Below are 25,967 nucleotides of genomic sequence, written 5' to 3'. Positions count from 1 at the left end.
AAGATAAAATATCACACTAAAAAAAGAAATAATTTACTGCCATTGTCCTGAATCTCAACTGAATGTTTTGAGCTCAAGGCCACCTCTTTACTCAAAATTCAGTCAAGAGGTTATATAAATACTGATGCTGGAATTGTTTCCTTCCCATAGAGACAGGCAATAACCAAGAAAAACTCATTTTTCTCCTGTTTCAATATTAGTGCCTTTAATATTTTAATATATTAGTATAATCTTAAAGAAGGCCTGACAAACCAGTTCACTGTACTTAAGAGTTCCAACTTTCAAGTTTGGCTCTTCCATTTAGTGCTTCTGCTTCAAGCCATGGACATAACTCAAATTCCTCAAATGATGGTCCAACTTTGGGTTAAAAACAATCCTCATTTTAATTGAATGATGGTTTTGTGTGACTCGTCAAAAATAATAGACTTACAGAAACTGCAAGTAGCTGTAGTAGTTTTTTATTATAAATGCAAATCTTTCTTAAAAGATATGTTAGACAACATTCTAGTGTAGAAAGCCAAATCAAAATTAAATGCTTTAAAAAATTTCACCCTCCGTAAAATAACTCAGCAAGGGCCAGAGTAGCAAAGGAGTGCTCACAAAGAACCCTAGCACAAAACAATACTCTATTTAGTGGCCAACTCCAAAACAAAGTTTCCCTGAATAAATTGCAAATACTTCAGGAAATGCCTGAGACTACCTTGTAAATCCAGTCCTGTTCCTATATCACCACAAGTTTTACTTTATTAGCTTGTTTTAGCAAAAACGATTTCTTAAGTTGGCTAGTTCCAGTCACTAGCAGAATCACTAGCAACAGATTTCATGGAACATAAATTTGTCTACTTAGCCTTGGTTTTGTTTTCTGCAGAAGCATGTTAATGTAACACAGAGAGGTCCCAAACAAAACTGAGGCCTTTGTTAGGCTCTGTACAAACCACGACAGGAAGCCCTAAAGACTTCCAAACAAGGATGCTCCCTCAGCAAGTCTGCAGATGATAGAAAACGGGGAGGAGCGGCTGATATGCCAGAGGGTTGTGCTACCATCCAGAGGGACCTCGACAGGCTGGAGAAACGGACTGACAAGAACCTCAGGCAGTTCAACAAGGAGAAAGGCGAAGTCCTGCACCAGAGGAGAAATTACCCATGCAGCAGCACATGCTGGGGGGCACCCAGCTGGAAGGCAGCTTGGCAGAAAAGGATGTGGGGGTCCTGGTGGACATCAAGTTGAACACAAGGCAGAAATATGTCCTTGCAGCAAAGAGGGCTAATGGCATGCTGTCCTGCATTAGGAGGAGTGTTACCATCAGGTCAAGGAAGGTGATTCTTCCCCTCTACTCTGCATTTGTGAGGCCACATCTGGAGTACTGCATCCAGTCTTGGGCTCCCCAGTAAGAGAGAGAAGAGCTACTGGAGAAAGTCCAGCAAAGGGCCACAAAGATGATTAAGGGACTGGAGCATTTCACATGTGAGACAGCTAAGATTATTTAGCCTGGAGAAGAGAAGGCTCAGGGAGGATCTCATCAATGTGTAAAAATACCCAAAGGAAGGGTGCAAAGAGGACAGAGCCAGGCTCTTTTCAGTGGTGCCCAGTGACAAGAAGCAATGGGCACAAAGTAAAACACAGGAAACATTTTTCCTGTGAGGGTGACTGAGCACTGGCACAGGCTGCCCAGAGAAGTGGTGGAGTCTCCATCCCTGGAGATACTCAAAAGCCATCTGGCCATGGACCTGGGCAACTGGCTGTAGGTGGTTCTGCTTGAACAGGGGTTTGGACCAGATGACCTCTAGAGGTTCCTTCCAACCTCAACCCTTCTGTGATTCTACAATTCTGTGATCCTTTTTTATTTTACAGACTTGATTCATCATAAATATCAATTATGTAAGGAATCATATGACTAATTAATTCTAAGAATAAATGCATGATTAGTAGTATCACATTCTGACAGTAATCTAAGAACAAAACTGATGCAATACCAAGAAGTTTATCATTAATTTTAGAAGGTACAAATATCTATTGGTATTTTAGGTGATCATGTAAAAATCCCAGGTAACTGTGAGAAATAATTGATGGAAGTCTCAAAATATACATATTCATCTATATTAAAAATTTGAGAGCAAGGGAAGAGTATAGAAGAATACCAGAACAAAGTAAGAGCATGTAGCAACTTTTAACAAATGTTTATGTATGGAAACTTAATTATACCAAAAAGCCTCAGTTCACTTTGATTATCATTTATTATTATAAACTTAATGCCATGCCTGAGAACTCTCAATTAAATTAATAGGTCAGTCTTTATCAGCACGTCATATGATGGGTATCTCAATTTCCAAAAATTCTTACTTGCTTTAAACACTAGATTTAGCAAAGCACATCCTTAACTTTAAAAGCAAAACAGAAGCAGTCCTTTTGGAAGTGACTGACTATATATAGACTCAACTGGTTATTTGTATGTTTGATGCCTAGAACAATGTGCTAGTCAGGGAAGGACACAAAGATCCTGACTGGATCAAACTCAGGATGCAGTCAGAGTTGCTGTAACACTTCCCTATAGACGCAGGCAAAAACTAATCAGCTTTGCAGACACAGATAGCTGCCCTAGAAGTGAAAGGAGTGAAAGGTTAAACTTTCACAGCTTATAAAGTTTTATACTACAGCTGGCAAGGGTAAAAATTCACTTAGAAGTCTTATAGAGGTGTTTTACTAATTTAAGCTTAAACATCCCTCTAAAAACAGTTAGAAACCTACAAAATCCTTCCCTGTACAAGACTTCTGTAATGCAATAGTACCCTGAATACCTTGCCATACACTGCAGTCCATTGACTTTTGTCTTGCAGGTCTGCTGGCAGAGAGGAAGTTTGAAACTGTGGAGGGGCTCCTACTCAGCACATACTCAGTAACAGCTCAATAAGGGGCTGCCCCTGTCAAGGCAAGATTTAATCAACAGTGTTTGAAATGCAGTTCAGACTGCTGTGCTAGCAGAATTCATCCAAACATCTCACAGGGAGGAAGCAGACCACGACAAATATTTCTTTTACCAGCACTATTCATAGAGATGAACAGCTGTTACAGTGAAGTACAAACCTGCTTACTATTTTCAGCAGAAGCAGGAGGGCAGTTATTCCTTGAGCTGTATGACCTCTCTGATGGCAGAAGTTGTTGAACTGACTCGCTCTGTGCTGCTGTTTGGCCTAACTTTGGAGTCTACAGAGCAGACTTTCCAGTTTCATGAAAGCTGGCCTTCTCTCTAGGCTGAAGGGCGTAACTGTGATGGATTCTATAAACTGACTATATGCCTTTCATAGCCCAGAACATCAATGGCAAACTGTTTGCCATCAAAGTGTAATAAACAGTGAAAATGCAGTAAACCTGAATTTAAAGTAAACACTTATGGAGAAGATGCTGTAAAGGATGTTAGGATGACACGCAAAACCACCTCAGGGAGGCACACATACAGTCTTCCCGCAGCTCTGGGTGCTGAACCAGCCCCTCAGTGGCAGCACTCCCACTCCCAGAGTCTCTTCCTCCAGAAAGAGCGGAGATGGTGCTGACAGATGCAGACCACCCCTTGCTGTTTTAATTTACCTTATGTTTTAAGGTATGGATTCCCTCACAGCCTGCTTATGAGACTGGTCTGCTTACTGTAGCCTATGTGGAAAGCCCTTTCATAAGGCTGCTCTACAAACGATTACGATGGTTACTCATACAGCTCAGAGAGCAAGCAGATTCAGTGAAGGAGCTACCGATTTAAAAAAGCAAAGCGTTCTGTGACATGCAGTGGCAATAAAATCCTCTGCTTACTGAACTACAAGACATTTTCAAGAAAGAGACAGCTGTATTACAGTAACCAGTAAAAGTTTAAAAGTCATTCAGATGTGCTAATATACTGAAGTCTCCAAGTTTAAAGAGCATGAAACTAGAACTTCATGCTATTGCTAGAGGAGTTATGTCTCATCATAGGGACTTAAAAGTTATTTCATCCTACAGAACAGCTTACTTTGAATACCATAGACGTAACATTCACAGTTAAAAACCACAAATATAATATTATGACAAAAAGGAATATAGACACATATTTTTAAAGATTAGAATATAAAAATGAGTTCAATAGCAGCCAGACATTGGGACTCATGATTATTCAAAATAATAGAGCTTTTCATTGGCAGACATTACACAATGTGATTTGAAATATATACTCTATGGAAATGAAACAAAATAAACAGACCGCTTATGTTTGAAATTTTAACTATCTTCAAATGCTAATGTTCTGTGGAATTTTTTTTCATTTTTTAATAGAAAAACTTAAACTAAGATGCTTTATTCCTATACAGACTTAGAAACACTTCTCATGTGTTGACTCCAAGGAACTTTTAAGGTGGTCTGGAAGCATTATATTCATTTTTACAACACCGAAACCCAAACATCTGAAGAGGAACCTGATTTAAAATTTTACATTCTCCTTTGGAAAACACTTAGTTCTCTCCACACACACATTACTTGTTCAAAGAGAAGTTCATCCCTTTGCTTTAAAAATCTAAATGTGGTAAAATAAATTTGACAGACAACTATACATGTGCACACACGCAACCCCCACCATGAGCAGGCATGTTAATAAAGCGTACGCATGTAGAGACCTTAACTAGACACACATCCGGCAACTGCCCAAGCACAAATAGCAATCTCTAAATGTCGGCCAGAAATTAAGAACACCTTGTCACAAGTACAAAGAGACTACAAGTACAAGTCAGTAGAGCACTAAAACCCCAAGGAGTTAAAATACTTGTCATTGATGCAAAAAAGCATCACAAAATAAGACACCTAGTGGAAGAGAGGTACCTCAGAAATTTACCTCCAGATGTGCTTGCCTAAATTTCAAGCCAGCTTTTCAGTGTTTTATTGAGAAATACACAGCTTACCCACAAACTTGCAAATGTAAATTGCATCACTGAGGCTATGATCTCACTATTTGTAATCTAGTTGACTGCAACTACTTCTTAGGTCAGCAGGCATAAACAGAGCAGCTCAGGTAACTAGTCCTCACTAATCAATCACCTCTGCTAGCTGAGGGTTTATATACGTCCCTTGAGAACACAATGTGAGAAACTAGACTCCTGGGAGCAAAGATGGCAACACAGGACTGGTCAAGAACATCTTTTGAGTTATTTCAAATCAGTAAAAGTACACATGGACTTGAGACTTGAGTTCATTAAAGGCTTTTCAAGAAAATAACCATGTCTTACACATTAGAATACATCCTGAGCTTTAAAATGTCAGTCGCTCACTGTGTGATATTTATAGTCTAGCAAATTTATATTCTGCTCTTCCAAGCATAACTAAATCCTGCACCTTAAAATCCGCATGGCTGATGAGTTTTGAAATACAGCCTTATAAGGGCCACATTCACCTTCAACACGGACAGGCCACTTATAATGAAGGACTTCAGGGCAATATTATTATAGTCAGAGCTCTACCATCTTCAGACATACCCTTCCATGAAATGTCATATAGAATTCCTTCAAACCTTCTGTAACCCTACCTTTTCTTACATACATCTAAATTTTATTAACAATGCTCTCTCTTGAAACACATCTAGACTACAGGTTACTTCCATTATTCCCTATTCAGACTAGGGGTGAGAAAGCCATATTGCTTTATCTCAAAGATCTTGCTCTGTTCTTTATTTTGAAAGTGACAGGCTGATTTTAGACTAAGCAGGCCCAATAGCCTGTGCCCACTGCACGGCTGAAAAAAAGAAAACTGTATTATTGATTTTTACCTATTCATATCATTTTGGTAAGGCTTTGATCTTCCATCTACAGTCGGTTTCCTTGTAGCTCAACCGCACACACCTTTCTGTATAAAATATACATACAAATTAGCAGACAAAAAAATCAAATAACCTTGCATCATGCTAGCTGCCTTCTTCCCTCCAAAATTGAATTATGTAAGCTCAACAACAGCTTAAAGACTGAATAGAAGTCATGCTGCCTGAGCCACTTGCTTATCACCAGGGAACATTTTTTCGCAAAACTTCTCCCACACTAAGTTTCCTCTGTTCCAACATCCCTCATTTCGTGCAAGTCACATTACCCAGACTAAAGGTTGCTGGGAGGTCTCCTCTCCAGTCATTTGAAACTGAGGCCTAACTTTCTGTGTGGTTAGGTGGGCTTTACCTAGCCTATGTTTTCAATGCTACTATCACCCAGCTGCCATCTATTAAACACACAGTTGATCATCCTTCAGTGAAAGCAGCATCAGATCTTCTCCCACTCCCAAACTCCCCACAGGGAAAAAAAAAAAGGGGGGGGGGGGGGGGAAGGCTGGGGGAAAGGGACAGGAAATCTCTGTTATCGATAGATGACATCCTGTTAACTTCTGTCACATGATGCTGTGCGATACATACTCAGTAAGTGTTAAACTGAAACCAGAGCCTATTAAAAAAAAAAAAATCTTCTATTTGATGTCAGCTGCTACAACATTAAAATAGATAATATTTGAGGACAGTTATTTATACATAGCTGTGACTGGTCCCTGTAAGAACCACAATAAAAGTCAGGAGATTAACCTTCCCCCAAACTTGTGAGGAAAACAGTTAATTTGTTTTCTCTTTCTCCCCCCCTGCCCCGAGATCCCTTCCAACCACAACCATTCTGTGATTCCCAGTTACGCAAGTCCTAAGATCAGCATGTCCCCTGGAAATGCAAGTCTGACAAGATGTAAAATTGAAGAATTGACTCTCCAACACTAACAATTGCTTTTTCAGAAAGAGACTGAATTTCCATTACAGAAAGGTAACTACATTATATCAACACAAAAAGGAGTCAAAGATTAATAAGATTCCCATGAGATTCAATTCACGAACTGTGTGAATCAAAGTTTGAAACTAGTTTCTGTGTATCCCCACCTTTGTCCCAAAGTACTATCTGTTCGGGAACCGCAGTCCAGCTGGGAGCATTTCTCCACCGAAAATGGAGACGCTCAACAGAAGATGCTGTGGCACTCCATACATGAGGCAGGCACAGCAATAACAGCCAACATAGGGAGAACCATTTCTGTTTGTAGGGCAAGATAATTTTGAGAACAGCATTTCTTCATTCAGTACTGCTGAAGACAAAATTCAGCGTGGCCTTTGGAAATAAAAATTACACCACAAAAAAACCCAAGGCCTGTTAAATTTAGTTTTAAAACCTTCACACCCTCTTCATAGACATTTGAATACTCAGATATAAGAGCAGTAGTACGAATATAGGTTTAACCATGAATGAGTCATTAATGCCTACTGCTCAACTTGGCACCTTTTTCACAAGCTGTCACAAAACATTGTATCTTACCACTACTACATATAATTAACTCCAAGATGGTCTATTTCCAGCTACTGTAGCAGATACTAAGGTTATTCTCCTGTTTACAACCAGTTAAAAAACAAATGTTTACGACTGATTTAGGTCCACTTACTCTTGCTCTGTTCAAGAAACAAAACCAGAAAAATCTAACTCCATGGAAATTTAGTTACATACTGTGGTTCTACTATTACTCATCATATATACTATGTGTATGCATGATGCCAGGCAATGTCTAGTGTTTTTGATCCAGCTTGGCGACCACCCACATGAAAAGCAAATCTGTCCTAGTAACTCTACATCTAATATGCTGGTTCCTCCAGGAAAGATTGTCCTGGTCTTAGAGCAAATCCCTAGATCAGAAAGGGGTTCAATAAAGTCAAATATCTTCTTAAGTATCCTGCCCTTTCTAATCAAAATATGGAAGCAGCAAAATCTTTAGCAAGATAGTAATACAGAAATTGAAGCGGGAGTCTGAAGATCTGGAGACACTGCTCCTGGCACTGCAGTGAACAAGCCACTGCAGTGAACAAGCTATATAATCCTAGGAAAATTACTTTCTCTGTATCTCAATTTCCACAATTTCTAATTGAAGAAAACAAAAATCTTTTGGATTTAAGAATTAAATACCCTATAAAAGCTAGGAATGTGATCAAAATCCCGCTTCTACTTATTTCACATGTAACACTAACAGGTGGGCCTTTGTGCAATGTATTTCAACCACTGGAGCCTGAGGGTGGGAATCAAATGCTTCAGAATCCTTGTCTACATGTTGGATGCTATTAGATATGATCATGTTTCAACTTTCAGAAACACAGTGCAACAATTACTTAAAAGTACTATTTAAAAAACAGGTCTGCATGTGCATTTATCTTTCATCAAGTTTTAGATGGGGACATGACAACATGTATGCAACTTTGATATGCATAAGCTAATTCCTCATATAAACTTAATAAAATAATTATGCAAAGTTTAAACAGGAGAGGTTTTTTAAAAAAACAACAAGAAAGCAAACAAAAAAAAAACCCCAAAAACCACAACAACTTAATCCCAGAAAACTATTTTGCCAAGTCAAATTTTTAAATTTAGAGTGACTGCATTGCCAACAGTGAGATAAGTAATATAAACCAAGAACCATATAATGCAGCTCTCTTATGAATATTTGTGTTAGCTGGGGTGATCTCCCCACACCCTCCAATTCAAAACAGTTCAGTGAGGAAAAAAGCAAGAACTCAACTTCTTACATCCTTAATACAACTTCTCAGTCAATATTACAGATAGAGTAGAACTTTGCTAATTCAAATATATTGGGATAATACCACCTTTCAAAGGAGCAAAAGTGTGTGTTGACAAATTGTGGTGCATATATTCTTCAGATATGTTACCAAGTTCATGTTTGCCCTGAAAATGAGCATATTTTATCCTGCAAACCAGAAGCATGCCCTAACAGCAAATGGTCTTTGGATGGAATGGAGGCAGGAGCAGAGGAGGCAGCAGCTCAGATGGGTAGGATCTCACTGTTCAGAAGAATTCTGGACAACCACTGTCCAGGATTCCCCTTAAAACTTGTGGTGTGGGACAGAGAAAATGAAAGCAAAGCAATTCAAATATGCCACTTCATTTAAGTTGAAAAAGAACACATGACAAATTAGAACTTTACTGGTGGGTAAATTATATTTGAATAGACATTCAGCTGTATAATAAATCTTTAGTTCTTCACTGTGAAGAACACTCAAACCCTTCAACTGGTTTTGACTTACCAGAGGTGGATAAACTTTAGTTCATTCTATGATTTACCCACAAATTCCAGATTAAATAGATACCATAAACCAAATGGAATCAAATTAAATTACACACATCAAAACACTCCTTGGAGAGAGCTATTGACTGTGAATGTTGATTTTTCAGTAACAAAACACTAAGGTCACATATTGCAAGCAGAAATTAAGACCTGTCTAGTCACACAGACAGCATTTTGTGTGTTCTTGAGAACTCTGTTAATACACTTGATGAACTATTTTAAATGACTGAGCCTCTATCCATAAAAAGAGATTCAGAGAGAAGGGAATCTGAGGAGTTACTTACTTTTATACAAACTAACTGATCATGGGCTACTAAACCTATAACCTTATAAAAAAACAAAATAACGCCATTCACTTCATGTTTACTGTTACTGCCAAAAAGTCACAAACCACAAAGTTATCAGATTCAAGTGTGCATCAGTCAGGACTTCATGTATTTTCCCGCTCCTTCACTCTTCCCCTGTAAGCTTTTATGCTCCAACCCTCTCTGGCCATACCTAACACCTTTTAAAATTGTTACTCACAGGAGTAGCACAAAGCCAAATGTAACATATCCCAGCTGACTGCACCAAATTCAGTCCACTTACTTACAGAGGGGTAGAAGTAAACTGGTCTTTTTTTAGCACTCAACTCCATGATATTGCTTCATCCCACACTTTACAAATAGAATTTCAAATCAATTTGAAGCATTAATATCTTATTAATATTTTGTTAGGACCAGAACAGTGAGAAAAGGTTTCTGCTATTGAATTTGGAAAGCACAAATTTAGGCTGTATCAAGTAGTTATCCTCTAGTGTTTCATTTGCAGGTTTCTCCAAGCAAATTATACTAGACAGGGCACATACTGAATTGAGAAGCAAAGCAAACTCCCAGCACAATCAAGTATCTAAGTTAAAAAGCTGAAGTGTGGTTGTTTAAAAATAAATCTCTCTGAACATAAAAATCTAACTACCCTTTGTAACAACACTTTGAAGAGGTAAAGTACTATACAAATAAAACTGCCACTCAAATATTAACAACATCAAAAAGAATAAAGTAAGCTTTCTGTGAAGGTCTGGTGAACACTTGCCGGACTAGCAAAATAGCAATGTATTCTAATTATTCAAAGATGAAAGAGTATCTGTTTAAATATGATTGTTTGAATAGTCCTTGATGGGACAGCATTAGTGCTACCTATTTCTCTCCATTATAAGCTAAAGAGTATGTAAAATCTCAACTGCCAGTGTAAAACTCCATTATAACACTGCAGTCATGGACAGCTGTATTTGCTGACTGTTTTATTTTTCCTCCACAGGGGGCCATACATTCATCCTAAATCCACAGGGGAATCAAGCCTTGTGGAAGAAGAAACCCTGGGGACATTTTAGCAACACTGTCATGGGGAGGGGAAGGCTAACCATCAAAATGAGGCAGAACTATTACAATGGGAGCTCCAGAGCATGTAGGACTCATACAGAAATTAAAGCAGTGGTAAAATAAGAAATATGACTAACCCAAGTCTACTTGAACACCTTTTTTTTTTTTTTAATCATCATGATGGGTATGTATTTTACCATCCAGCTAGTTACACTTGAAAGGAGTATGCTGTTACAAATAGAAAGTATTTTTGTAGTATTAAATCCAGAAAATGTATGGCTTTCATGAAAAATGCCAGAAATATATACAAAGCCAGCGCATTATCAAATACAGTTTGTTGAGCAGAATCAAATCTATATGGAATTTAAGTAACTCCCAAACTCCCAGAATCTTTTCAAACACTTAGAGACTTGCATATGCATCCATCACTGTTGCAATATTATTAGATGGGATCTTAAAGAATAAAGGCCTAGAAGAAATTTTGATTTTGTCTGAGGTTACTGCAAACTGCTTCCATCTTTGATGCAGAACATTCAGAGGAAACATGTAAATATGAGCACGGGCATGAGACATAGGAATTTAGTCAGACATCCATGCAGTCCAATGTTAAAAAGATAAAAGCATTTACAAACATGAATAATTTAAGTAAACAATCAGATTTTGAAGACAGAGAAAATTAGGACACAGACTACCTGAGTCTTCCAATGACATTTATGACCATCATCCTGCAAAGGTATTTACTGCAGAACACAGTATTCGCTGACCATCTAGGCATATTTGTTGCACTCTGAATTAGAGCTTTACACAAGATTTAATGCCTTAGTGACCTGCAGACTACATTACAGCCACAAAACTTTCTTGGACTAACATTAAAAGGAACTCAGACTACAGTGATTCATCTAATCAGAAGGGCAATTGGATTGTGTACCCAACACATTAATGTGTTTTGAGCTCTGCTGGGTACCTGATTAGATCCAGGTCCAGGTCATCACCTAGCTCATTCTTCCCTCTGCAACCTCCACCCACCCCAAAAATGGGCCAAAAGGTTACATTACTGTTTGCTTCAGGATTTAACCTCTCCAGCTCACAGACAAGGCTAAGCTCTTGCAATGTCTGGGCTCATTGTTCTTTGTAGTCAAAGTTTCAGGTTCCAGAAGACTCTCTGAAGCTTGGAGGTTTTTTTTTTGGTTGGTTGGGGGGAATGCATTAACAAGGCGTTCAGAACAGAAACACAAAATCTCATGCTGCTGTCAATTCGATATTTCTTTACAATGGGTATCAATATTTATTGGCATTTCCTAACGGAGGCACAAAAACTAAAGCCATCAACTTGCATATTTGCTGTCACTATGCATATTAACTGATATATTGCACATTTAGTTCCTTTCAAGAGGTTCAAGCAAGCCACAAGTAGAATTCATTCCATATAAAACAATTATTAGAAGGATAATCTACCACTGCAGAAATGTAGGACCACCTGTCTGGATGTCTTAACACAACCAGTAGAGCTGCACGACAGAACTGTTTTTACAGGAATGTCCCGCTCCCCCACCTTTCCTATCATGGGTGTCCAGAGGAGCTCTTTCCAAGGGTATTAGTTCTGAACTTGGATTTCAAACTGTGGAAGAACGTTGATTTGCTTATCTTCAAACTGCAGGCTTGTCTAGTTGGCCTGCTATAGCTCAAACACAGGCCTACTTACTAAACCATTTGCCATTTAGATAGAGGTTTTTAGATGGCATTCAACCAAACAGGGCTTAAACAATATTCATTCAAAATAAACCTGCTGTTCAGCAATTATAATCACACGTAAGTAAATCCCAGGCTTATAAGACAACAACATTTTGGTTATGGCATGTAGTCTTTGAAACTATAGTAGTAAGTTATTGTTTAAGCACATAAACTAAACATTAGAAGTCTGGCAATTTCAAAATCCAATCTGAACTCTGCTCATACACAGCCACCCACACACTACAGAAACAGCATGTCCTGCCACACAGTTTGCCCTGCTGCATGTATTAAACAAGATGGCCCTGGATGAGAGAAAGGCTTCTATCAAGAAGATATTACAACTTGGGGGAATACAATTAAAGTACAAGGAAACCTGCCACAGACTTACTCCATTTCTCAGTATATATAAAGAGACTAATTTGACCTGTAAGGGAGACATCAATTAATTCGGAAGTTCCTCATACTCAAACATCACTATTAGAAAATCATCACTTTTTAGACTAGGCAACAGTCACAAGACGAAGCACAAGGCCACGTTTTTTTACTAAAAATCTCTTACGACTCTTCAAAAATAGTGGCATCCACTATAGCTTCAGTTTACTTAATGGTAAGATACTGCTTCAGAGTCAAAAAAGTAAGAAGAGTCTATCATGACACCATGCCTCTAGAGATATTCCATTCAATTTGCATACATTAATTTAATTCAGCTTATGTTCACCTGGCACAAATTCACACTTGAAAACTGTGACGGCTGAGACTGTGTGTAAAGTTCCAACACAGAGACAACTTTCATACGTAGGCTAAAACAAGGCACTTAAAATAGAGAATTATTCTGGAAATGCTGACACATCTTTAACACTGTGAGTGGGCGCCAGTATAATACACACATTGTGTACACATATGTTGCTGTCTTCCTGGGAAGCTTAACTGAAAGCCCACATGGTTGATGTGGGACAGCAGGAATTCCTCTTTGAAAGCACTCATCCCGCTTATTCATAATATCTCAAACGAAACCTAAGGCATATGGTAAAATTATGCTGTTTCACAAAACAGTGCTTATGACAGTGAACAATCCTTTTGAATCAAAACTACCCTTGATACTTCAATAAAAACATCCCACCTTGTTGACAGAACTTAGACACAATATTAAGCATTTAAATAAAAACAAATCTTAAGAGCTAGAATTTTTGAGGTCATCAACACAGTTTAATAAACTGAGTTGCATCCGTTACAAAAAGACTTACTTCAGTTGTTCTTTTTTTGCTAAAGCACACACCCACTATAGAGGGTCAGACTCCCAAAAGAATAATGAAACAATAGATGGACCATCTGCTGCTACATAAAGCAAACTGAAAATCCAGGAATAGAATATTTGGGAGCTGTACTAAAATCAACATTACCTTTCCATTTTCTTTCACACCAGATTCTTACCTTAGCTAAGCTTTTAAAAACAAAAACAAGCAAGAAAGCCGCCACACAGGAAAGCTGTAAGAGCTTCCAGGCATAAATGTACAGGGTAAAGTATGACATGTCCTTTAAGAAATTTTTTTCTTCTCTTGGCAACTCTAGCCCATACACAAGGTTCCAGTGATGAATATTCTGCCTCCTGTTTATACAGCAAATGGCTGGCATTTATGGAACTGGTGTTCCATGAGGGTACAGAAGGATATGACAGGTACCTTAATTACCACCTCCATGGATACCCTCAACTCAAACAACGTCTTCACAGCTCTCAGTTGATTTCACTGTAAGGCTTACTTGTCATTGTCCCCTGCCCAGCTTATTTATGCACATCAAGCATAAGGCAGTCAGAACTCCCCAACAGGCTTAAAACAAGTGTGATCAAATAATGGCGCAAGGAAAAGATTGCCTTGGAAAGACTTGCTGCAGAGTAGAGGATTACCTGAAAAGAAGTGCAAATAAACAGAGGAATAGTACATTTACACTTCTTTTTTTTCCTAACAGCTGTTCATAAATTCAGCCGCAAACTGCTGTAATAGATACAATTCTTCTGTTCCATTATATTGGAAGGATTTAGCCACTAGATACTTTTACCATGTTATGACATCTACTAGGAGGTGGGCATTGCCCTTTTGTTGCTTTGTTTATGTTGAGTAAACATAAGCTAATTTATTTCTCTAATATTTTAGCCATTCATTTCTTCCCCAGCTATCACCTTTCTAGTAGCTGGGTGGGTTGGGCTTATAGTTTCAAGAAAGTATTTATATCAAAACTCCTTTCAGTCATCCACTCCAATAACAAACTGCATTCCCCAAAATCACAGATTTGATAAAGGACTGATTTTTAAAACAAATATCCAACAGTCTGTCCTTTAAGTCCATTTAAAAATATATTTTAATGTTCTTACAAACTATGTTCATGTTGCCCATTACAGTTTAGCATTAAGTAATACTGAATTCACAGAGCACAAACAAATGAAAACTCTTAAAAACCCTTTCAGAAGAGCATTTGGTATGGACACTTCCTTTAAGCAACTAAAAAACTGCTGTGTGATGTTCAAACATGTCTCTTCCTGGTGCTGGGCTTCATTAAAGATCATTTCAAAGTGACTGCTGGGACCCTTGATCCTCACCCTCACAGAACAGCCTCCCTCCCCCCTTTTTTTTCTCCCTCCCAATGAAAGTGGAAAAATGAGAGAAAACAAACAACACTCTCAGTGGCACTTCGACAATTTCATAAGGCAAGGTTCCTTTTAGACAATCACTACCAGCCTGTCAGACAGATATGCGTGTAGTTAATGAAACCACATATGCATAGACTGGAGGACAGCTGCGTACCAACTGGGTCACCAGTGAACCAAACTGCTGAACACCTCCCAGATGAGCAGTGTCTTTTTACATTACTGTGCTCTGTAAGTGATTAAAGCCCCATTCCTCATAGGGCATTAATTATGGGGATTAACAGTAAAAGGAAACACATGAACAGGATGTTACGTACTCTCTTTTGCTTTGAATCTTTGTGTATTTGCTACAGCTATGAATTAAGTCGTAAAAAGGATCTCCAGAGTTCTGAACAAAATAATGCAATATAGTCATCCAGTCTGCTACCCTGAAGAAGTCCATTTAAAAAAAGTATAGGGGGAGAGAATTTCAGCCTGCTGACATACGACTTCCTCAGCTATACAAAAAAAAATTGGCTATATATGCCACATTTTCTTTATTTTCCCAACTGCAGCACAGAACATGTATCATTAAGTTGTAAAAACACTGAAGCATTGGCCACTGGGAATGAGCTGTCAGTAAGACGCAGCTATGAAGTGGATTAAAAATTCATACGAAGTTAGAACAGACACAAGCCTTTATCAGCGCTCCTGTCATCCACCATTACTCTGCTACTATAGTCAACAAGCATAAAACCCTAAATACTACTCTTTATTTTAAGAAAACCTGAAAGTGCTGTGAATTAAATGGCATAATACTTCAATGTAAGTGACCTACGATGACTGAAGTAACCAGTAAAAAGTAACCTAACTAGAAATAAAGCATAGGTGTCCAAAGTCTCTGTTCTAACACAAATACCAATACAGCCCATTAATTATGACCCACTTGGCATTATCAAGATTACCTAGCAACTGAATATGTACTTTTCATATTTTAGTGTTTTAGATCTGAAATTAGGACAATATTTCATGAAAAAACACTACGGGTTTTTTCCTATTTTAAAAACAAATACTTGGAAATAACAACAAGATATGTTGTAACATAGATGTCTCCTTTATTGCTGGTATATTGGGCGAGCAGATGTTCTTAACAGATACTGCCATCATTTTTAATGACAAACAATATTTGGAACACAGGTTCCAGGTTTGTGACATCAACCTCCACTTCAGAATTTTCACAACACACTGTATATGTGAACAACAACGAACAGAAATGTTTTCAGGCTCTACTTGTTGCTTTATATCTTCCTTAAACATGCATGACATTTATAGAACATTAAAAACAACTTACATAGCTCTACTCTACGTGTACCAATGGAAGGCTTACGTACCGTATTTGCTGAAACGTATAACTTTCAGTTAAAGAAATTGTTGATTTTTCTTCTGTCAAAACTAAGCATTCTCCAAAAATAAGACTGGTACACAGGGAGTTTGATATTACACCGTAAATAAAGTAATCTACTAATAGAATCATTTCATTTTTAAAAGTTACGTAATGACTAATCCTCTGTAGCCCCATAAACTGTTTAAAATGTTGACATGAAAAAAATCTGAAGGTGTTTCTCTTAATCTTTACACACTCTCCCACTAGAGAGTAGTTAGAATTAAAGGTCTGCTCTTGGATATACACCTGTAAGGCCTCACTAATTAAGAACTCCTTTTAAAAAAAATTAAACATTGTGCTTAAAAATGTTCTTAGGTATGACCTAAGATAATGTTTTATTACTGACCCTGCATTTCATACTTCTCATGACAGACATTCATGACTCAGAATCAACTCCGAGATGAGTTCACAAAATATTCTGTTGGCTAAGGACCATTTTCCATTGGAACAGTTTGAAAACAGATGGTAATAAGTTTGTCTGTCTTGCATTAATGCCCTTTAACTTGTAACAAGAGGCAAATTTTTTCTCACGCAGTCATTTTTTAAACAATACAGTACTGCCTAAAATGTCCTATTTTAAAAGCAATAACTAACAAATTAACTTATCTCCTCTTAAAAAGGCAAGAGTATTTCTAATATAGATCTAGCGAAGGTGTTTGGGGGTTTTTTTCAGGACAAATAAAGACGTTAGCAAAACCCAGATATAACTAATCAGGCTCTGCAAGAGAGACTTATTTTACTCACTTAAAAGCAAGCCCACGGGTCCTTTTCTTTCTGCCACCACTACTCAGGGTCTAATCCGATCCTGCCATATGCCCAGCACTTTCTGAGAGAATCTAGATATTCTCCACTCAGTCATATCAATATAAAGAGACACTGTGCAATACTTCGGGTTTGAGCTCGAGACAGACAGATAGCAATTAATCAGGAGCTGGTAAGACCTCCACAGCTTATTATTCAATATTCCTCCCTATCAGGAGACATATTTTACATTATGCAAGGTAGATGCAAAACTGGGGCTAATATTTAAAACAAGATATGGTTGTGGATTTTATTTCTATATACACATCTGTTCAGTATCACAGAACTAATTAATGCTCTATTACTAGTGACAGCTTCATGTAAGAATTGTGGAATAGGTAAGGTAATCTTAGCATGCATTTTTGCTACAGAAGATAGGAATCATTTTCCTATTTACTGTTGCTTCAAATCTCAATATAGTTTCACTACTTTATCTTAGGGAAAAGCACAACATTTTGTGAACTCTCCCACAATGGTATCAAACAGAGAAAAAAGTAATTAGATTTAATTACTTTTCCAGGCTTTTTTTCTCACTGTACATTCACAGAGCTTGCCAAAGATCAGCTAGTGACAATAAAAGACTAACTCATCAGGTGGGCTGTGCAGGTTCCCAATGGACTCCTGATATATACAATGCATCAGTTATTATGCTGAAATTGCATCTGTGCTGTATGACAATTCAAGAATAAAAAATGAAAGTCCCCTTATAAGAGATCCTCTTATAGAGAGACCACAACAACCTTACCCACAGAGAAATTCAATTTAGCTCAATCAACATGCTACCACTGATTATAATCTTTCATTATATATCCCAGAAATGTTTGTTTCTTACTTATCTGCTACTTTTATGTTTCCCCTTTAGTTTATCATGTATATCACATTAGGAAGAAATACAGTTATGTCTACCTTTACATCAGACATACCAGAAAAACAGTGAAGTCATAATTATTGTGACCAAATATTACTGATATGAATGAACAATTAATTATTTGTTCACCAGTTTTCTGATCTCTCAAGATCTTTGCAAGTATAATGTGAATACATTCTTCAATATGTATTTCAGTTCACACAATGTAAAGTATTCGGTAATAAACAGATTATGGTTAAGATCTTCCATTACAAAACAGGATAGCTCTACAATTATGATTTGAAATCTGACCAAACTATGGTGAAAACACACAATGTTTTATCATATGCTAGAGACAAATACAAAAACATTCCAATAATAAATCCTCTAGTTCTATCTTGGTTGCGCTCCAAAGAATTCAAAATGTATTAGTCATCTACATTACAAACGAGATACTGATGACAGTCACCTGGCTGCTTTCTCAGGAAGTTTAAATCCTCATATAAGATCACTTACTAATTTCTTTTTCCATTTCTGTTGTGTTAAGATGCACTTCTTTTCAGACACAATTTACTGTTGGTCCTTTCTGTGTGATATTTCTCCTGTTTGGATTTATTATTTTTTTTTTTAATAATTGCATTCATTGCATAGTCTTTTATATAAATAACACATTTTCTTTCAAATCAAACAAATGATATTCCTAAGCTGACTTGCAGGGAACATACTATTAAATCATTTGGAATTGTTCAATCTAAAATAAGAAACATGCCAACATCGTGATCTTACCAGTAGCAAAACTGTTGTGTGCAGAGAACAGCAAACCTACTTTTTAAACTAAAAATCCTTGTTCCTCCAATATCAATTAACAATATTAAAGCTTTGCTTCAGTCTAGAGTATGCACAGTATTACTGTATAATCTTAAAGACAAAGTTAACTTGAGAATGTGCAGCCACTGATAAAAAAAGCACAACCATGAAAGGTACTCCATATGCAACTTACTAAATAATTATACTAACTCTTTTGTGCCATTTTTAAGATGACTCAAGTAAATTCACTTTATTCATATTGAAGCAAAGAACACAATAGTAAGAAGATAAACTTATTTATGTCAAATGATCACAAAATTTTAAGAATTTCATTAAATTATCAAAGTACTCTCTCTTGCGCTTTACATTTTAATGAATGGAACTGGATAGTTCCACCCACCATCTTCTCCATCAGCATCTCATTCTGTCTCTCTTGTTCTGAACTCAGCCAAACTTCAACTGTGTTAATCAAAACAGGTAATTTCACCTCTTTTCAGATTAAGGTTATTTCCTACTATGTACAGGTTACTGAAACTTTCTTTACTATAGCTTTAGATACATAGCACGTATGTCTTCTAGTCTGATTTTTGATCCAAGCATTCTTTGGATAAAAGGATTATCACTACAGCACATCTGTTTTTATAAAATGGCTTTACTTTACTTTCAAAGACAGGCAAAAGACCCTCTATTAACTAAACAGCAAGTGTACCACTTGAAAGTGATTATTCCCAACTTGCTTTTCATTTCTTTATAGAATAAAAGCAGATTTTTATTCTTTTATGTTTCTAATTTTCAATGGAAAACAATACCATAGACCATTAGGGAAAGGAAGCCATTTACTTTTATAACCTGAAATTAAAATTAGATATGCTTATATATTTGGACATACATTTCATAAAAATGGACACTTTCTTCTAAAAGCTTTCTCTGTGTTTCCTGCATGGTAAGTAGCTACCATCACAAAAGCTAGTGTTGAAGGCATCCTAAAACACATACCTAATCACTGAATATAGAATACTCCTGACATAGAAAAGCAAAGACCAAATTTTCTAAAAATCAACCACGCATTCAAAAGTGAATGATGAAACATCCCTTCAGGACCATTACAGGAGCCTTCCCTTCTACACAGTAAATTCAGGAGTCAGTGCTGTCTGTTCTTCAAGAAGATCCTGAAGTTGCTATCTTGATATGATCAGCTGGGCTTTATCATACCTAAGAACATAGCTCTATTTATAGTTGGCAACCATGGCCTGCCTCTACAAGCACAGCTGTTCCCTGTAGAGACCATGCAGACAAGTATGGTGAAGGGATGTGAGAAACTCAGCTGTTATAAAGCAGAAATGGGTACTGGTATCCTCACTGCCAAATCAGATGGAGTATTTCCAGACCTCTCTGACCAAGAGTACTGTATTTTCAGACAACCACCTACTCTGCCCAGCTCATTTTGCCATCCTATACTGCCTTCTAAAGCTGAAATGGAACAACGTAGAAAACTATGTCAGTACAGACTTTGCATTACTCATATTGTACAATCCCAGCAGTAGAACTGTCATTAGGTTTATCACAAAGGAAATTAATACATAACACATGGAAAGTCTGCAGGACTGATTCCCCTAACTGTGCTTTTTGAGAGCTTTCACACCTGCACAAGGTGGGTATAAATGTTATGGCATCTTAAAATGGCAACTTTATCATATACACCTTTCACAGGTGTAAATGATTATACAAAGTACAAAAAGAAAGAGATCAGACTGTGTATATCCTATCAAAACCAGTTGAACTCTGCTTAGATTTGACTGTCAACACCACATCACTTGTAAGAAAATGTTTGAAATAGACCTTGCACTAACATAGAAAATGCTGCCTGATTGTATGACACAGTAAAAAGTAGAAGACAAACGAAGTGCACATACAACCCCTCTTCTACCCAACTAGATATGAATCAAGCATCTAAATCAATTATAAGATTTCACAAACCATTATTTTTTCATTTAGGATCTTCTGTCATTTTAAAATCCTTTGTCTTTCTCTGCAATATGAATAAGTAGTTACCTTTAATTTATTTTGGTACTAATACTTCCTTTGTTCTCACTTGGTAATACCCTCTCCCAAGTAGTGAACGTAATCAAAAACGTCTAAAAACTTAAATATTGCCTTACAACAACTGCAGTTACAGAGCCTGTTTGCATTTACGTTGAGAACAAGCTGTCATAATACTGCCCTACCATTTGTAAGCTCCACATGTTCTCACCTGCCCTCTGCAACAAGAGTCTCTTTGTCTGAAAGGTGTGTTTGTGTAACATTCCTTGTTTAATTTAGACTAGAACCAAAAATAGCAAATGGCTTGTGCTTCACGAAATTTGCACTGAAGCTCAATTACTCATGTGGTTCAGGTACACCAAAGGGTTTCTTGAAGATGTTTTGGCTCACATCTGGTTTTACATCACCTCTAAGGAACAGGGAGGTGAGAAGAGGGTGAAAATTCTCACCATAACATAAAAGCTTAAAAAACAAAAACAAAACAAAACCAAAAAAGACCCACAAAAAAATGAAACCCTCATTTCATTTCCTTCTCCCATGAAACCCTATCCAATCAATCATGCACTCTTTTCCTCCGAAGAAGCCTCTTTATCAGAGGCTATTTATTGTAACCAAGTTCCATTCCCAATTACCGTATTATAGGTTATACATTGAAAAAGCAAGTATCCTCTTTTCTCTAGGGACAGCACCGGAGTTCAAGCAATGAGTCAACACTCTAGAAGCCTTTCAAGCAGAGTAAGGTGGCTTCTTTTCCTAAAAAACCTAGTGAAGGAACCATCTAAAAATACAGGTAAATAAATGTAAGAGAGGAAAGGACAAATACTAGATTCCTTCGCCTCAACTTCAGCAAGATTAGAATAAAACAGTCAATATATTTGATTTCTAAAACTTGTTGGCATAGCTTAAGTGCAGGGGTTTACAGATCATGTCAGACAACAGATTGATGGTTATGTAGAGCCTAACTGTTCAGCTCAGAATTTACTGAAGACCAAAACCTACATAACTTGCTTGGAAAAATGGGACAAATCACAAGATTCTAAGGAGCCAATAACTTTCACCACAAGATCACAACTTCAAACGAAGGCTGTCATCCTTACTATCTGACAATTACAGAGTTATCTATGTGATGTTAACCAATAGCCAAAACTAGCTCTATGAAAAGAACGATTAACTTCCTTTTCTGAATCTGAACGTTCTATTTGTCAAACAAGAAAAACATCAGCCAAAACAATCTTGACTTGTCCAAATAAAATCATCCTGTATTAAAAATATACTCTTCCTGATCCTTCTCTCAAACAACAAGATCTCCTCTGTCTGGAGACACACGAACAAGTTACATGGCCAGCTAAGTTATAAACTTCCTAACTTCCTGTAAATAGAACAGCAGGTTGTGGTACAAGATGAAGTGATTCAAAGTAGTAGGGTAAGCTACCTCTGACCACATAAGTACACAAATGGCTGTTACTGCATCACAGCTGACAAAACTGAAGTCCATCCTGATGCTTACCCTTGTAACTTCTCATAAAGTCTGTACTTTCAGAATAAGGAGGGAATGGGCTAGACATTTCAGCAGTAGAAAGGTCGCTACCGAGAATGCTGTGTACTTTGATGTGCCAGTTCAGGGACTTGATTCAAAAACCTTACCTGATCTCAGTTGTCAACATGGACTTAAGGAAGAAAAATGGAATACTTGTAAATCCACTAACCCACATGAATAGTAACAAAGGAGAACCTGATCTATCGCTTGAATCATAGGTATAATACCTCCCCAGAAGACTTGGAGAATGTAAGAATTCTGCACTAACAAAATGCTTAATCAAGCTGTAAAATCTAGAAACATGCAATTTGAATCAAGACACCAAATGGCCAGATGCGCAAGAGAATTTAGTGTGATTTTCTGTACAGGAACAGGTGCCATTTTACATCAACACCAAAAACACCTCAGCTCTTCTCTTGCCATCTTCATCAGTACTGCCCACTACTTAAGAAATATCCATCTTCCATCCTATCTTCCTCTTCCACTTCTGCAATGCAACTTAAAAACAAGTAGCCAACTAATTTTGGCTGAACCAAGCAGTATTTAAGAGAGTATTAGAAGTATACACCCTGGTTTTATACTTTTTTTCTCCTCATATAAAGGGCATACAGCAGAAGGCATGCAATATTAAAACAGACAATGAACAAGTTCCACCTCAAGACATACTCTTCCAAGGACACAACTTACAGCTAAGCACAGGAAAGCTCGCACTTGTCTCCATTACTAAGAAATGGCTGAGTTAGCCCTGAAGGCCATGTCCAGCATCTTGAATGAATCCAAACGTAATCTCCCCATTGCCACTTTATTCCTCCTCTGGTCTTATTATTGTAACTTATGTGCTTGATTTCTACACCTGGCTAACATATTTGTTTTAAAAAACTGCCAGCCTCCAAAGTTTTTATTTTTTCTGGATGCATAATTCTGGAATGCAGTAAGACAAAAGGAAGTTTGGACTTCACAGAAATGACGCCTTCCAGCTTTAGTCTGCTTCCCAATAAACAACAAAGGGGAAAAACAAAACAAACCTCAAAACAAAACCCCAGACCCTCAAAGACACACAAAGCCTTTCAAGAAGGATAGTTGTACCTGAACCAGTAATTTTAATAAGCCTTTGTTAATAAAATTTTAAGTGACAAAAAATATCTTTAAATTACTTCATACATAGAAAAACTTCTGTCCGGCCTGTATCTAGTACAGTTTACAGAATTTATTGAACATCATCTCTTACTTCGTGAAGCAAGAGGACTAAGAGAGAACAATTTTATACTAGACACCATACCCAGAAGGTAGATGGAATTCATATACAATAAACAAACTTGTAAGCTGTGTTTTCTCCACTTAGCAAGACTCACCCCAGAGAGTACAGAATGACAGCACCAACTACTCTTAAACGGCTACTACGTGTTTGACGTGAAACACAGGATAGAAAGGCAACACCATCGCAGTGTAAACTTTTGGTTTAGCCATTTGTACGTAATCTGACTGGCACACTATCTTGTTTCATCCATGGATCTTTGAGAACTAAAATTCATGACAAATTCTTCACAACAGCATAATTTTGGTGTCATCCGACAAATAAAATCATATTTATATTGGCATTGGTTCCTAAATGTACCATCACTAGAGAAGTTAAAAGATTATTTAATAACACTAATAGGTTAAAAGTATACTAATCAACTATACATACAGAATGCTTCCAAATGCAGCCAGTTTCTCTTTTTCATTATGACCTTTTATCCAGAAACCACAGAGACACTAACAGAAAACAAAACAGAAATGTAAGATTGAAAACCACAGAAACTGGCCAGGTGTCAATGCAAGAGGCTTTTGGCTTGCCCTTTTTTTTTTTTTTTTAAAATTGACTACACCTCAGTTTGACAGTCATTTTGGAAACATCATCAAAACCACTTACTTAAATGAACACTCCTATGTTTGCATTATAACACTAAGAAATAACGTACTTAGGTTAATGCAGGCATGTTTGGAAGCAAAGAAGCTAAAAAAATTAACAGCTTCTTTTACTAACTTACCAAGAATTAACATGATTAAGTACATTGAAGCACTGCAGAGCAAATGGGTACCTAGTCATAGGGCTCAAACAAGTATACCTTCATTCAACTTTAGACTAGAACACACATACAGATAAAATATCACCATTAGATGAATGAGAGTGCACTGAAGTCACAATGATGTAGATTTTAACTTACAATGGCATGAAGCATGAACTGCTGAAACAATGCTTACACTTTTTTTTGTTTAAGCATTATGACATACAGTCAGAATTTTTATTTGTATAGGAAACACAACAATTTTAGCACAGGAGAAACATTTCTATTGTACTCCTTTCCTCAAGCTTCAAACTCCTTCAGTCAGGCAAAATAATATAGCTGCCACCTTCAGAAACAAATTTAGAGAGCCCAAAGCAGTTATTGTGATTCAGTGCACTTCGTTACTATGTTTTGTTTTAAAATCCCTCCTCTCCAATCGTCTCACAAGAATGGCCCAAATAAATGACAGTAAATATGCTAACTGCACCTCCTTCAAAAACTGTTTGCTTCTCAAAAGACATCCTTCTATCACCACTGTTACCCTTATGCAGGAAATGAAGTGGGTAATTGGAAAGAATAAAGCAACTCTAGCAACTAGATACAGTTACTAAGACACTGTTTGAATCACTGTACAGAGTGTATAGCAGTGTTTTTGAAAAAGTGACACTGAAACTGGCTTTAATTTATTGCTAACTGTAAGCAAAACCATAAGTAAATCTGAGTTTCATACAACATAGGGAAGTCAAAATAAAACCTGTTTACATAATGCAGCCATTTATGTCAAATTTCCCTTACCATAAAAAGTTCTTATTTCCTTTGCAACTCAATGACTTCTTTACATAAAACAAATGGGATATTAAAAAAGAACCCATAGGCTCAGTGCTGAACAATTCTTCCAGGGGTTCTGGTAAGAATGCATCTACAGTAAAAATGTTCGTTTACATACTTATGAATTCAAACACAAAAGACATTCATCAAGATCTTTACTCATCACTAAAATAGTTCAAACAGTGTATTTTGCTCCTCTTAGGCAAACTGCTCCAAGTATATTCAAAATTGAACAGTCTTAACATACTTTAGAAGAAAATTCCTTAGACCTTAAACAAGCTTCAGACACCCTATCAAGTGCAGGAGACTACCACGGTATACTGAATAGCTATGACCACTGCTGAAGATCTGGAAGGAACATATGTGTAAATCAAACATAACAGCAGTGACATTTACAAGAATGTACACATTTCACTGCTTCTACTAACAGTTTCACCAGCTGTAAAACTATACTGCAACCCTGCCTCTGAGCTCAGGTGCAGACACAGAGGCAGGGATTCAACCCTCCATTCACTTCCTTTCTATCTCCTATTCACCTCATCTCCTTTAAAAAGGGAAGACTCTGGAAACAGCATTGTATCTTCTATTTGAATAGATATACAGATATACCACACATGGCAGAGGCTAATTGCCACAACACTGCTGTATCCCTTCCCAAAACAAAACTGCAGATTTTGCACAGAAGTTCTTGAAATATAATTTTAAATTATCAGGCAATAAAATCAAATATTAAAAACCTCTTCACTCACCACCAAGAGTACACATAA

General features: G+C 37.1%; 1 protein-coding gene across 2 annotated transcripts in view; it reads right to left on the bottom strand.

The window, feature by feature from the left end:
• Positions 1 to 25,967, bottom strand: part of CBLB (Cbl proto-oncogene B) — a 140,109-nt gene that overhangs the window by 102,768 nt on the left and 11,374 nt on the right. The gene's annotated exons all lie outside the window — the stretch shown is intronic.

The sequence above is a fragment of the Buteo buteo genome, chromosome 8 (assembly GCF_964188355.1).
Source record: "Buteo buteo chromosome 8, bButBut1.hap1.1, whole genome shotgun sequence".
In the NCBI taxonomy this organism is placed as follows: Eukaryota; Metazoa; Chordata; class Aves; order Accipitriformes; family Accipitridae; genus Buteo; species Buteo buteo.
Note: the sequence above shows the minus strand (reverse complement) of the source record. Positions and strands in the feature narration are given on the sequence as shown.